The sequence below is a fragment of the Physeter macrocephalus genome, chromosome 1 (assembly GCF_002837175.3).
Source record: "Physeter macrocephalus isolate SW-GA chromosome 1, ASM283717v5, whole genome shotgun sequence".
Lineage (NCBI taxonomy): Eukaryota > Metazoa > Chordata > Mammalia > Artiodactyla > Physeteridae > Physeter > Physeter macrocephalus.
The window spans coordinates 135,585,970-135,601,339 of NC_041214.2; the positions used below are offsets into that span (position 1 = coordinate 135,585,970).

The following is a 15,370-nucleotide window of genomic DNA, read 5'->3' on the forward strand; positions in this document are numbered from 1 at the left end:
GTGAGAAAAGATGCTTGATATGATTTCAATTTTCTTAAATTTTCTGGGGCTTGATTTGTGACCCAAGATGTGATCTATCCTGGGGAATGTTCTATGTGCACTTGAGAAGAAAGTGTAATCTGCTGTTTTGGGATGGAATGTCCTATAAGTATCAATTAAATCTAACTGGTCTAATGTGTCAGTTAAAGCTAGTGTTTCCTTGTTAATTTTCTGTCTGGATGATCTGTCCATTGGTGTAAGTGAGGTATTAAATTCCCCCACTATAATTGTGTTACTGTTGATTTCCTCCGTTATCGCTGTTAGCATTTGCCTTATGTATTGAGGTGCTCCTATGTTGGGTGCATATATATTTATAATTTTTATATCTTATTCTTGGATCGATCCCTTGATCATTATGTAGTGTCCTTCCTTGTCTCTTGTAACATTTTTACTTTAAAGTCTATTTTATCTGATATGAGTATTGCTACTCCAGCTTTCTTCTGATTTCCATTTGCATGGAATATCTTTTTCCATCCCCTCACTTTCAGTCTGTATGTGTCCCTAGGTCTGAAGTGGGTCTCTTGTAGACATCATATAGATGAGTCTTGTTTTTGTATCCATTCATAGAGCCAGTGTCTTTTGGCTGGAGCATTTAATCCCTTCACGTTTAAGGTAATTATCAATATGTATGTTCCTATTACCATTTTCTTAATTGTTATGGGTTTTTTTTTGTAGGTCCTTTTCTTCTCTTACAAATTTCCCACTTAGAGAAGTTCATTTAGCATTTGTTTGTAGAGCTGGTTTGGTGGTGCTGAATTCTCTTATCTTTTCCTTGTCTGTAAAGCTTTTGATTTCTCTGTTGAATCTAAATGAGATCCTTGCCAGGTAGAGTAATTTTGGTTGTAGGTTCTTCCCTTTCTTCACTTTAAATATATCATGCCACTCCCTTCTGGCTTGTAGAGTTTCTGTTGAGAAATCAGCTGTTAACCTTATGGGAGTTCCCTAGTATATTATTTGTCATTTTTCCCTTGCTGCTTTCAATAATTTTTCTTTGTCTTCAATTTTTGCCAGTTTGATTACTATGTGTCTCAGCATGTTTCTCCTTGGGTTTATGCTGTATGGGACTCTGCACTTCCTGGACTTGGGTGGCTATTTTCTTTCCCATGTTAGGGAAATTTTCGACCATAATCTCTTCATATATTTCCTCGGGTCCTTTCTCTCTCTACTCCTTCTGGGACCCTATAATGCGAATATTGGTACGTTTAATGTTGTCCCAGAGGTCTCTTAGGCTGTCTTCATTTCTTTTCATTTTTTTTTCTTTATTCTGTTCCGTGGCAGTGAATTCCCCCATTCTGTCTTCCAGGTCACTTATCTGTTCTTCTTCCTCAGTTACTCTGCTATTGATTCTTTCTAGTGTATTTTTCATTTCACCTATTGTATTGTTCATCTCTGTTTGTTTGTTCTTCCATTCTTTTATGTCTTTTATAAACATTTCTTGCATCTTCTCGATCTTTGGCTCCATTGTTTTTCTGAGGTCCTGGATCATCTTCACTATCATTATTCTGAATTCTTTTTCTGGAAGGTTGCCTATCTCCACTTCATTTAGCTGTTTTTCTGGGGTTTTATCTTGTTCTTTCATCTGGTACATAGCCCTCTGCCTTTTCATCTTGTCTGTCTTTCTGTGAATGTGGTTTTTGGTCCACAGGCTGCAGGATTATAGTTCTTCTTGCTTCTGCTGTCTGGTCTCTGGTGGATGAGGCTATCTAAGAGTCTTATAGAAGCTTCCTTATGGGAGGGACTGGTGGTTGGTAGAGCTGACTGTTGCTCTTGTCGACAGAGCTCAGTAAAACTTTAATCCACTTGTCTGCTGTTGGGTGAGGCTGGGTTCCCTCCCTGTTGGTTGTTTGGCCTGAGGCAACCCAGCACTGGAGCCTACCTGGCTCTTTGGTACAACTAATGCCTGACTCTGGGAGGGCTCATTCCAAGTACTTCCCAGAACTTCTGCTGCTAGTGTTCTTGTCCCCGCAGTGAGCCACAGCCACCTGCCTCCCTCTGCAGGAGACCCTCCAACACTACCAGGGAGGTCTGGTTCAGTCTCCCCTAGGGTCACTGCTCCTTCCCCTGGGTCCTGATGTGCATACTACTTTGTGTGTGCCCTCCAAGAGTGGAGTTTCTCTTTCCCCCAGTCCTGTCGAAGTCCTGCAATCAAATCCCAGTAGCCTTCAAAGTCTGATTCTCTAGGAATTCCTCCTCCCATTGCTGGACCCCCAGGTTGGGAAGCCTGATGTGGGGCTCAGAACCTTCACTCCTGTGGGTGGACTTCTGTGGTATAAGTGTTCTCCAGTTTGTGAGTCAGCCACCCTGCAGTTATGGGATTTGAGTTTATTGTGATTGCGCCCCTCCTACTGTCTCATTGTAGCTTCTCCTTTGTCATTGGATGTGTGGTATCTTTTTTGGTGAGTTCCAGTGTCTTCCTGTCGATGATTGTTCAGCAGTTAGTTGTGTGTTTTCTGTGTATCTTAACTACTTATTGTAAATATAGATGATTTTTACTACTTTTTTCTTCTAACCTTCATACTAGGTTTATAAGTGGTTCATCTATTATCTTTACTGTATATTTGCTTTTACTAATGCGATTTTTCATTTTGTAATTTTCATATTTCTAGTTATAGCCTCTTCTTTTTACTTACAGAAGTCTGTTTAATATTTCTTTTAAAGCTGGTTTAGTGGTGCTGAACTCTTTTAGCTTTTACTTTTCTGTACAACTCTTTATCTCTCCTTCAGTTCTGAATGATACCATTTTTGGGTAGAGTATTCTTATTTGTGTTTTTTTTCCTTTTATCACTTTAATTATATTGTGCCTCTCTCTTCTCATCAGCAAAGTTTCTGCTGAAAAGTGATATAACAGACTTATGGGTGTTCTTTTGTGTGTAACTGGTTGCTCTTCTCTTGCTGCCTTTAATATTCTCTCTTTATCTTTAATTTTTTGCCATTTTAATTACAATGTGTCTTGATGTGGACCTATTTGGGTTGCTGTTTTCCTGGACCTGGGTATATATTTTCTTTTCCACTTTAGGAAAGTTTTCAGCTATTATATCTTCAAAAATGTTCTCTGCCCCTTTCTCTCTCTCTTCTCTTTCTGGTACCCTTATAATGTGAACTCTAGTATGCTTGACGTTGTTTCAGAGGTCTCTTAAACTGTCCTTATTTTTAAATCTTTTTTTTTTTTCTCTTCAGCTTGGTTGATTTCCACTACTCTGTCTTCCAGTTCACTTAACCATTCCTCTGTATCATCTAAACTACTGTTGAATTCTTCTAGTGTATTTTTTATTTAGTTATTGCGTTATTCAGCTCTGTTTGGTTCCTCCTCCTATTTTCTAACTCTTTTTAAAAAAATTTATTTATTTATTTTTGGCTGTGATTGATCTTCATTGCTGCCTGTGGGCTTTCTCTAATTGCGGCGAGCGGGAGCTACTTTTCCTTGTGGTGCACGGGCTTCTCATTGTTGTGGCCTCTCTTGTTGTGGAGCACGGGCCCTAGGTAAGTAGGCTCAGTAGTTGTGGAGCACGGGATTAGTTGCTCCCCGGCATGTGGGATCTTCCCGGACCAGGGCTCAAACCCGTGTTGGCAGGTGGATTCTTAACCACTGCGCCACCAGAGAAGTCCCCTAACTCTTTATTAAGCTTCTGACTGTATTCAACCCTTCTTCTCCTAAGTTCATTGAACATCTTTAAGATCATTACCTTGATTTCTGTGTTGGGTAGGTAGTCTATTTCCAATTTGCTTAGTTGTTCTGGGGTGTTATCTTGTTCTTTTGTTTGATACATATTCCTTTGTCACCTCATTTTACCTAATTCTCTGTGTCTATTTGTATGTATTTGGTAGTTTGGTTACATTTCTCCATCTTGGAGAAGTGGCTTTATGTAGGAGTTGTTCTATAGGACCAAGTAGCACACTCCCCTCTGGGCACAGCTGGGGTCTTGGGAGTCCTGGTGCTGGTCTAGCCTGATGGTGGGTGTTGCTGCATCCCACAGCACTGGCTGCTCTGCCTGTGGGGTCTTAGACTGGTGCCAGCCAGCTGGTGGGTAGGGCAGGGTCCCAGCACTAATAAACTAGAGAGATGATTCCAAAATGTCGCTTGCCAGCACCAATGTCCTCATGATAGAACAACCTCCCTGAAATGGCTGTTGCCAGCATCTATGTCTTCAGGGGGAGTCCCACTGGCTTATTCCCTCTCTGAGAGGCTCTTCAAGATGAGCAAGTGGGTCTGACCCAGGCTCCTTTTAAATTATTACCTCTTAGAGTGTGTGAGATTTTGCATGTGCCCTTTGAGAGTGGAGTCTTTGTTTCCTATTGCTCTTTGACTCTCCCATACGCAAGCCCCATTGGCCCTGAGAGCCAGACATTCTAGAAACTTGTCTTCCTGGTGCAGGGCCCATGGACTGGGGAGCCTCATGTGGGGCTCAGACCCCTTGCTTCTTGGGGAGAACCTCTGCAATTATGACTGTCCTTCCATTTGTGGGTCACCTACCCTGGGGTGTGGGTCTTGACTACACTGTGTCTCTGCCCCTCCTACCCATCTCATTGTGGTCCCTTCTTTATATCTTTAGCTGTGGAACTGTTTTTCTGCTAGTCTTCAGCTCTTTCTCATTGATTAGTTGCTCTGTAAATTGTAATTTTGGTGTGCCCATGAGAGGAGGTGAACTTAGGGTCTTCCTACTCTGCCATCTTGCCCACTCCACAGAATAGGATCCTGTTGTTGATAACTAAGAATACAGAAATTGTTAGTAGGAGTGGAAATAGGTGGAATATGATATAGTAGGGACTAAAGACAGTGAAAATCTTCTTAAGATTCTAGAAAAATCATCTGGAAATTCATTGTATGTAGTAGTGATACAGTTATTTAAATTTTGACATGTGGTCGATTGTAATAAAATATCTTTTGAAGGCAAATCTTTGGAAAATCCAATATCTCTTGCCTTATAAAAATAGGAGAGGTATAAAGAAATCAAAGACTGTGAGGTGGGATGGCTTTTTCTAACAGTACTGGACAGATCAGAGAAGTAGAATGATGAGTTTAAGTGCCTAGATTCTCAGCTCAAGGCATTGATGTTTTATGACTTTGCCAAAGATTCACTAACCTTTTGAAGCCATAGGATTGAGTTAGGAGCCAAATGTATAATTTGATCCAAGTAGTTACTAAAGTAGTATGTCAGTTGATTTTCTGGTCCATGGTATCTCTTCTAGGAAAGTCTGGAAACTGAGAATTGGGACAACAGTATCTAAGATGATGTGAAGCACTTGGCAAAGCTTAAATTGTCCATTCTGCTGAATCATTCATGCCAACCAATGCAAACCTTTCCTCTTCTTTCTGAAAAAGTTGTTCTCTTTTTGCCTAAAGATATGATAAGTTTTTGATCTGTGGGAGATTCCTTACTAAGACAACTTTGCTCATTTCTACTCTGAGAATGATTTTAGTTGTTTGCTTGGTCAGCTTTCAAATACAGATTGAAACCTGTACTTAATGATGGCCCAAATTTAATGAAAGAGAGATGCCAGAAATTTCTTGGTTATAATGGAGAAGATGTTCAAAGACTTCAGAAGACTCAAGTAATGGGGTGAATTTATCTAATATGACCTAATGTCATAGTTTATTTACCAAGAATATACTTGGTAACTATACTTTATTTACCAGACTGTACTTTATTTACCAAGACCTTGAAAAATAAATTTGTGGGAAAAATGCCATTACTTTGGAAAGGGGCTTTAGAGGTTGTTCTCAGTAGATTGGGCACACAGTGAGATATCGGAGGTGAAACTGTTGCCTTGATTGCAGTAAGGATAGTTGGATTCTGGGGAAGCAGAGGCCAAAGAGCCTCTGTTTACTATCACTGACAATGTGGGCAACAAAGTTAGTGTAGTGTCAGAATGGCTTACCTGCATCCCGTATTAGGTAGCAGGGAAGTCCACTAAGACCCTGCTTGATTTGAACTGAAGCCTGATGAATCACATTTTAGAGAATGTACACCCCTTTTCCTAATTGTCAGATGAATCAGTCCAATGACCCAGTATCTATAAAGGAAGTTTAAAGCACTTTTCAGGAAAAACAAACACATAGTGTGAATCTTCATTCTAGGATTCTCTAAATCATCCAGTTTCCACTTGCTATCAAAACTGTGCCATACTTATCATTAATTGACAATGCCTGTGAGTGGGCATTAATTTCTAGGGATTCACAGTGCTACTGCAGACTGCCAGTCAGTATAGGCGCTTATGGTGAGTTAGCTGATAAACAATTTTGACCCAAGCAATAGTGCATCACGGAGGAAGAGCAGATGTTAGTGCCACAATCAAGTACTTGAAAGATGTGCACAGTTATTTCTACCGCATCCTCATTTATCTTTACAATATGGCTAGTGCTGAAGATAGATGAGTTCTAGAAAATGACAGGTGGTTACTTCAATCACAGCTGCTGTTTCAAATGTGATCTCCTTACTGGAGCAAATCAATGTACCCTGACACCTGGTATGCAATTATTTATCTGAAAAATGATTTTTTTCTTATTCCTTTTATTCCATTGAGCAAAGATAACAGGACTTGTAAAAGCTATCATTACATCTTCAAAATTTGACCCGAGATTCAATCAACACACAGTTTCACTATATTGATTACATTATGCTGGTTGGACCTGGAAAGAAGTTATCTTAAATGTGATGGTATAACATGTGCATGTTATTCATTCATTCATTCAAAACTGGCTATTGAGTGCCTATTCTGTGTCAGTCATCTTTCGAAATGCTAAAAATGTAGCAGTGAAAGAAAGAACAAGTTCCTGTCCTTTTGAGATCATAGAGGGGAGAGACTGATATTAAACAAATTAGCATCTAAATACATCACACATCAAATTCTGATGAATGCTATACAGAAAAACAAAATAAAGTCAAGGAAACTAGGAGAGGTTAGAGGATAGGGCACTGTAACTTAATATTGGGCGTTAGGTCGTACTATACCAATAGAAGCCTGATGGAAGAGAGGAAACGCATCATGAAAATATCTGGGGAGAAAAGTTCCAAGTATAAAGAAGAGGAAATGCAAGGACTATAAAAGCAGTGGCCTGAATTTCAAGGCGATCAGAGTAGCTGATACATATTGAATGAGGTGGGGCTAGGGATCGAGGCAGCAGATCATAGGGGGCATTGCAGGCCATCTTTGAGTGAGTTGGTAAACAGATAATTTTATGCAGAAGTGAGACATGATCCAAATTATATTTTAAAAGGACCATGGTGGCTGATGTAAAATGAATACATTAGGTGGAAAAGAGGATGCAGTTAGGTGACTAAAATTGCAATGATTAAGATGAGAGGTGACTATCTTAGAGCAGGTTGGTAGTAGTGGGAGATAGTGAGAAGTAATCACACTCTGGATGCATTTTTAGAGTAAAGGCAGATAATTTTGTTGATGGCTTAAATCTGTGTTATAAAAGACGGAGAAGAATCAAGGTTTTTGATCTGAGATTAGCCACAGCAGGAAATGGCTACCACTCTTTGTGCTGGAGGAACCACTAAAGGAGGTGGCATTTCCAGAGTCAAAAAATATGAGATATAGGAAAGTTGTTAAGAGAGTAAATCCTATGAGTTCTTATGACAAGGTGATTTTATTTTCCTTTTTTCTCTTTTTTCTATTGTATCTGTATGAAAAGATGAATGTTAGCTGAATCTATTGTAGTAATCATTTTACATTATATATATATCAAACCATCATGCTGTATACCTTAAACCTATACAGTGATATATGTCAATTATTTCTCAGTAAAACTGGGAAAAAATTGGAGCCATCATGGATATAGAGCCAAGATGGGAGTTACCCAGTGGATTCAGGATCCAGCTGGAGCAGAGGCAATGGAAGAGTAACACTTCTTGCTTAAGATCCCACAGAAAACAGAGTGAGGGGATAGAAATAACGTGGCTTTTATTTTACTCTTGCCCTCTAGGCTTTTGTCAGTGCAATCCACTGGCTGAAATGGTCTGGAAGCCAGAATGGAAGGAAACAAGAGAAGGCAGGGAATGAATCTGAGAGCAAACAAGCAGGGGAACAAGATGGTGACCAAAAGGCAGTTGGATGTGCTAGTTTGTACTTCAGGGTGCTGTGGTCCTAATGCTTGTGCCCCCCATTCATATGTTAAAACCATAACCTCCAAAGTGATGGTGTTAAGAGGTAGGACCTCTGGCAGGTGCGTAGGTTATTAGGGTAGAGCTCTTGTTATTGGGATTAGTGCTCTTATAAAAGGGACACTAGAGTGCTTTCTAGCCCCTTCCACCATGTGATGACACAGTGAGAAGTCAGCCATCTGCAACCTGATTGAGGGCCTTCACCAGAACCCTGCCAAGCTGACATCCTTATCTAAGATTTCCCAGCCTCTGGAACTGTGAGAAATAAAATTATGTTGTTTATAAGCCACCCAATCTATGGAATTTTGTTATAGCAGCTGGAATGGACCAAGCGAATATATAAATTTGAATTTTTAAATTAAAACCATTTTTTAAAGCTATGGAACTCAATTAGCTACCCTAGGGAGTGCGTAGAAAAAAATGAAGAGAAATGTCTGAGAACAGAAACCTGGGCCCTCCATCGTTAAAAGAATGTGGGGGAATTAGCAAAGGACACAAAGAAGACGTGCCCAGTGAGCTAGGACGAGATCTGAGAGAACTGTGTCCTGGAAGCTACATGGAGGATTTATTTAAAGAAGATAGTGATCGGCCATGTGAAATGCTGCTCACAGGTCAAGTATGAAGAGAGCTGAGAGTTGAGTCACTGGTTTCAGCAATATCGGTGTCACTGGTGATCTTAATTACAGGGCCAGGACTAGGGTAAGCCAAGTGAGGTACTTGCCTTGGGTGTCAAATATCTCAGTATTTTCACACAATTAAATGATACCTTAATACAATATTTTTAAAAAATAAAAATTAATGCAAAATTCACAATGAATACAATACTCAAAGTTTAAATAATGACAGAATTGGTAACAGTACCATGCTGAGCCATATTGGAGACTGAGGCAAAAGGAAACATCAATAATATTGAGCTTGTCTTTATTTAAACATTTGATGAGTTCATTGTGACCTTTGGCATTAATTTTGACTTCTAAAATATTGCTTGAAAATTATTCATCTTCATAGATGAGTTTTTATTGCCTCTTGAATTTTGTGCCCAACACAAGGTACAAAGTTTTATTGCCTCACTTATCTCATCCCAGCCCTGTCCCTGCTTAACAAGAGCTGTTTCATTTGAGAGATGAGGGTGAAAGCTTAGTTGGAGACTGGGGAGGGTAATGTTGGTGGATTGAAGAGAGAGAAGAGTGAATGGATCAGGAAAGGGCCGGATGATTCCTCCTTCAGCCTAGGTCCATGAGTAAGAAGAGACATGGAGCAGATGTTCAACCTGGAACCAACCCACAGGTGACTGGCAACTTTCATGTAACTTGATGAGAAATACATGTTTGTTCTTACAAGGTTCTGAGATTTGGGAGTTATTATCACAGTGAAGATAATCGATAAAAGTTCTCTTCCCTTTGGAATAAAAATTTGCGATATCTCACTAAATAAAGAATCTTGATTAGCAGAGGCACTGTTTTAAGGCAGTGAGAGTATAGAGTGCATAGTGGAGGAGGAAAATCACAAATACGGGTTACAGTCACACCACCAGTCGCGGAATCGAAGATTGTAGCCTCTGCCTATATTTTCTTCTTCATTGTGTTCTGAATATTTTTAGTTAGTTGAACTAGTTGTCAATTTTTTTTTTTTTTGTCATTTTCGTTTCCTATTCTAATTTAAGGGAGTTGGTTGTGGTAAAATTTACGGTTTCGTTCACTGGTTGTGGAATGTCCAGATAAAACAGTGAAAAACTATAGGGAGGATAATTATAATCTAGATGAAGTAACTAATGAGGCTTTGGGAGGAGAGGAGCCCTCTTGTGACTATACCAGGAAAGTTGAACTGTGTCATTAAAATTTTTGTTTTGGAATGGGAAATATGTAAAGAAGTTTGTAAAAATGGATCTTGAGTAGTACAAGCTGTGAACTCTAAAACATCTGAAAGGCATCAGAAAATGGGTAGGAGGCTCACTTTGCTTACTTTATGGAGAACTGAGGGGGACTGATCCCTAGAAGCTAGTGAGGTGGCCTGTGTCCTAGGCTCATGCAAGTTGCTTCTCTACTTTGGCTTTGAAATCTTTATGGAGGGACATAGACTCATAGACAGTTAAAGAGTTTTAAGCCTCAGTGTTGAATACTAACTCTAATGGAGAGTGTGGTATCAGATGCCTTCTCACAAAACTGTACCACGGTGAGACTTGGATGCATTCTTCCCTTGTTCTGAGACTCGTATTCCAGCTTTCTTAGTTGTGTTAGTGACAGATGTACTTTCCAACTGGATCTTATTGATTTATTACCCAAGTTGATTCTTTTGTTTGTAACCAAGAACCCAGACTGGTACACCCAGATTCTAAAGAAAAGGTAATAAGTCATTTCAGCAAAAATTCATAAATATGAAGCCAGAAGTACAGCAAGTCTAAAACAAAATATACGGATGTTACAAAATGACTTCAGATGTCAGTTTGTAAACCCTGTGAAGAACACTCCCACTTATGGGGATCTAGGCCAAAGAAATAAAATCACAGTAGTTAAGGGCATGTTTAGGATGTTTTTAGCAGGATTGTTAATCACAAAACTGGAAAAAAGCAAACTACCCAAATAGGTGAACAAACAATCCTACATCCATACTAGGAAGTAATATGCAGCCATTCAAAATAGTAAATTAGGTTGTTATAAATAATCTTTTAGGAAATTCAATAAATGTTTTTTTAGAGATTAGAGAAGTATTTGTAAAGTATTCGATTTTTGTAACCACATCAGGGTTCAAGGAAGAAGCAGAAAGAGAACCCAAACTGAAATCACATTTTAAGCAATTGGCTTTTGCCTATCACCCACCAACAGAAATAAGCATTAGATGGACCCAGCACACATAGCCCATGCAAACACACACTTGTACTTACTATTACTATGAGCAATGCAGTTTTATTTTTCTATTCTTCCTATTTACACTGTTTCATATTTAAAAATGATCATAACCAACTAACTGATTTCACGACCCACTGATTCATTAATATTCATGATTCAAAAATCATTTTTCACAGGTACACCTGTTACTTCTCTGCCATCACTTTCTTGTTTTCTTCAGGTGATATTAAGAATTGATCCCTCCTATAGTATCCTGTGATAAAATAGTTTTGCAACTTTAATAATCAATGTGTGGATTTATTTGTGTTAAGATGACACTAAGTAATAGTCCTATAATCTCAGACTACAGGGAACAAATCACTCTGACTTGGGGGATGATTAGAACGTAGTTGTTTACTCACAGCAGGGGAAATATGGGAGGGATAATCTTATTTGTATTTTGCAGTTATCAAAGTTCTTTCACATAAATCTCCACTTCTAATGAACTGGTGAGATAGAGCCCACAAGAATAGATTTACATAAAGGACCATGAGAACATCCTGGGAAAGAACTCAAGACAGAAGAAGAGAATCAAGACCCATACACACAAGGTTAGTTCAAAGATGTCTCATTTAAAATAATATACACCTTGGGACTTGCCTGGTTGCGCAGTGGATAAGACTGTGAGCTCCCAATGCAGGGAGCCCAGGTTTGATCCCTGATCGGGGAGCTAGATCCCACATGCATGCTGCAACTAGGAGTTCACATGCCACAACTAAGGAGCCCAAGTGCTGCAACCAAGGAGCCTGTGAGCCGCAACTAAGGAGCCCGCCTGCTGCAACTAAGAACTGGTGCAGCCGAATAAGTAAATAAATAGACAAACAACAGGTACCACTTCTGCAGAAAACCATGCAATCTGTTTAAAAAAATAAATAAATAAAATAATATACAGCTTAAGGTCTATTGACCTAGTCTCTCCTGTATGCTCACAAAAATGTCTATAAAACACAGAAACAAAGAAGAAAACCCATAACACCTTAAAATAAGTTTGAGTCAACCTAATCCCAGAGTCTGAGAGAAATGTCCACCGATTGTTAGGGCTATGAAATGGAATTAAACACCCCGGTTTTAGCTCATCCTAGCAGTGACTTGGCAAGCCTGCCCCTTGTCTGCTTCCTGTCATTTGTAGCATGACTGTGCTTCCATCTGGGAATGCACACATTTTAAAACTGTCACTAGGAAAGCACAGTACAGTTAGGCTGAGAATGTTCTATTCTTATGAAATGATTCCCATAATTTATAATAATGGTAATGTTAGGAAAGCATAAAATGTTTTTAGACTTCATTTCCTCCCTATGTTGTGAAAACTTTTGCCTGCTTGGCACTTTGAAAGATCTTTGTTAGAGAACATGGGAGTTCTCCTTTTTGTGCACCAAGTCACCTAAGATGAGTAGTGATTGATATGATTACTGTAAATCATCTTCAGTACAGGAGACGTAATAATTTTGGTGCAAATTGAGTCCCGTCACAGTCACCATCATGTGTCATGTATCAGGGCTTGCTTGGGAAGACTTCCACCATGCCTACAGGGTTAAGGTACAGGCTTGACTGGGAGAAGCTTACAAATCAAGGACAATAAGAAGGGAAGAGGCATGTGGTACCTGCATTCTCTTTATTCCATGGAGATAATACTGGAGCTTAGGCCATCTAGTAGAAACAGATTAGATTTGCATTAGCATGGAGTGTGTCCATTTTCCTGTCACTTTGCCTTCTTATAGGGCAACTGTGAGAGCAACCTTGTTAGTAGGTATACAAACAGACCACTGGTTCACCAGGAAGTCTGGATTTGGAAGCCAGCCCTTTATATAAATTGTCTGGGAAACCTTGCAACCCAATACCTAGGTGCTTTGGAGGGTTCATAGGAAGTTGAATTCCTCTCTCCAGGGAGGAGACATGGGAATATGGGAATCAGAGTTCAGACATAACCTCTTTGGCTAGAGAAGAGGAGGGATGGTATGAGCTGGCTCTTTGTTCAAGCAACTGAGAAAGACCTGGTTGCTGTACTACAGTAGGTCATTTCAGATGAGAGAAACAGTCATCTCTAGATAAGCCTCTTTTTGCCCATCCCCTATGTTAAGATCAAGTGGGGAAAACTTTAAGTTCTGCTTGGACCTTTGTAATATTACAGGGAGAGAGATTTTACTAGCAGAAGGCTAAAAAACTCTTGTTTTATATTATCCTTATATTTGTTCACATGTTTATTATTTTCTGTTCTCTTCATTTGCTTGTTTAGACCCATTTTTCTGTTTAGTATCATTTTCTTTCTTCTTGAAGGATTTTGTTTTGAAAGACATTTTTTGCTTGCTATAGAATTCTACTTTGGCGGTTTTCTTCTTTCCATATTTTAAAGATGTTCTACTTCCATTTTTTGGATGTGAAATCTACCATCATTCTTATTTTTGTTTTTCTGTATATAATGTGTCTATTTTTCTCTGGGTGCTTTCAAGATTTTGTATTAGGGTTCTCCAGAGGAACAGGAAAAAATATATAAAATTTATATATATTTATATATGTTTTATATCTATGAGAGGAATAATACATATGAATTATGAGGAATTGGCTCATGTGATTATGGAGGCTGAGAAGTTCTATGATTTTCCATCTGCGAGCTGGCAACCCCAGAAAGCTGGTGATGTAATTCTAGTCTGAGTCTGAAGGCCGGAGAATCAGGGGAACTACTGATGGTATAAGTCCCAGACCAAGGAGAGGAGAAGATCAATGTCTCAGCTCATGCAGGCAGGTGAGAAGGGAATCATCCTTCCCCTGCTTTTTGCTCTAGTCAGGCCTTCAACAGAGACCCCCACCCCTGCCCTTTGGTGAGGGCAGTCTCCTGAGTCCACTGATTCAAATGCTAATTTCATTTGGAAACATCCCCACAGACATATCCAGAAGTAATGTTTAATGTGGGTACCCTGTGGCCCAGTCAAGTTGACACCTAAAACTAACCATCACAGATTTCCTCTTTATAACTGGTTTTAAGCAATTTGGTTATGATTTACTTTGGTGTAGTTTTATTAATATTTCTTATTTAGGGCTTTTTGGATCAACATGTTTAAAGTTTTCATTAAATTTTTCAAAACTTTTGGGTACTACTTCTGCAAAAGTGTTTCCCAGTTGTTTTCTCCCCTCTTAGGGGGAACAGGGTGGCCAGGGTAAGCTGGAATTAGGTGTTTCCCTTCCTCCTGGTCAATTAGACTCTGGCAAAACCCCAGCAGAGTAGGTTCTGGTTAACTAGTTTCCCCTGAGGGAAGAACTTGTTAATAAAAACAGAGTGCTTTGCTGTATTTCAAGATGGTTCTCTTCCTCTTTTCCCTGCTGGAAGCATGAGGGATCTCCCCCAATGTTTACTGTGAGAAATAAACCTGGTTGAACTCCTGGAGGTAAAACTCACAGAAGTATTACTTCCTTATGACTGGAGCCTCCTGGAGTTTTTAACTCTCAGACTTGTCCACAATTTGTCAATTTCAGTTCAGGTTTTCCTACCCTGGCACTGATCCCCACAGAAGATTCTTCTAATGGGATATTGTGATTTTCTGTATCCACCTGTCTGTCTCTCCAGTTTGGAGGCAGCAGTTTGCCTTGTGACTTCACTTCTTTTACAGATCTATGAAGAGTTATTGATTTTTCAATTTGTTCAGCTTTTTATTTGTTAGTAGGATATAGTAGCAACTTCCAAGCTTCTTACATGTGTCACTGGAAACTAGAAGTTAGCCACTATTTCTTCAAATTGTTTTCCTGTTTCCCTCAACCCTCTTCTCTCTTTTGGAAACCGCAATTACACATATACTAGTCTGCCTGAAGCTGTGCCACAGTTTATTAATGCTATGTTAATTCCTTTCTTCAGTCTTTTTTATTTGTTTTGTGTTTCCCTTCGGATAATTTCTAGTATGTCTACAAGTTCACAAATCTTTTCTCCTTCAATATCTAATCTGCCATTAATTTAATTCAATTTATTTTTTATCTCAGACGTTGAATTTTTTACTTCAGAAATTCAGTTTGTCTGTTAAAATCTTTACTGTTTACTTAAAATGCTCAATCTTACCTCTGTGTTCTTGAATATAGGAATAAGTGCATATTAATTAATAAGTTAATAATAAGTTAAGTGCATATTTTAATGTCTTTACTAATTTTATCATCTGACATTTCTGATCTGTTCTTATTGATTGATTTCTTTTTCCTCATTTTAGGTCATATTTTCCTCCTTTGCATGTCTGATAATTATTGAGTGCTTGCCAAATGTTATGTATTTTTTCTTGTTGGGTACTGATTATTTTTTATTCCTGTAAGTATTCTTGAGGTTTTTTCTAGGATGCAGTTAGGTTATGTGGAAATTGTTTG

At 39.0% G+C, this 15,370-nt stretch overlaps 1 long non-coding RNA gene across 4 annotated transcripts in view; it reads left to right on the top strand.

Moving 5' to 3' along the window:
* Positions 1-15,370, top strand: part of LOC114486954 (uncharacterized) — a 217,973-nt gene that overhangs the window by 179,455 nt on the left and 23,148 nt on the right. For all 4 annotated transcript variants that reach the window (XR_008617875.1, XR_003681434.2, XR_008617876.1 and 1 more), the window contains one exon: positions 11,439-11,583. This is a non-coding gene — a long non-coding RNA (uncharacterized lncRNA). The remainder of the gene's footprint in view (positions 1-11,438; positions 11,584-15,370) is intronic.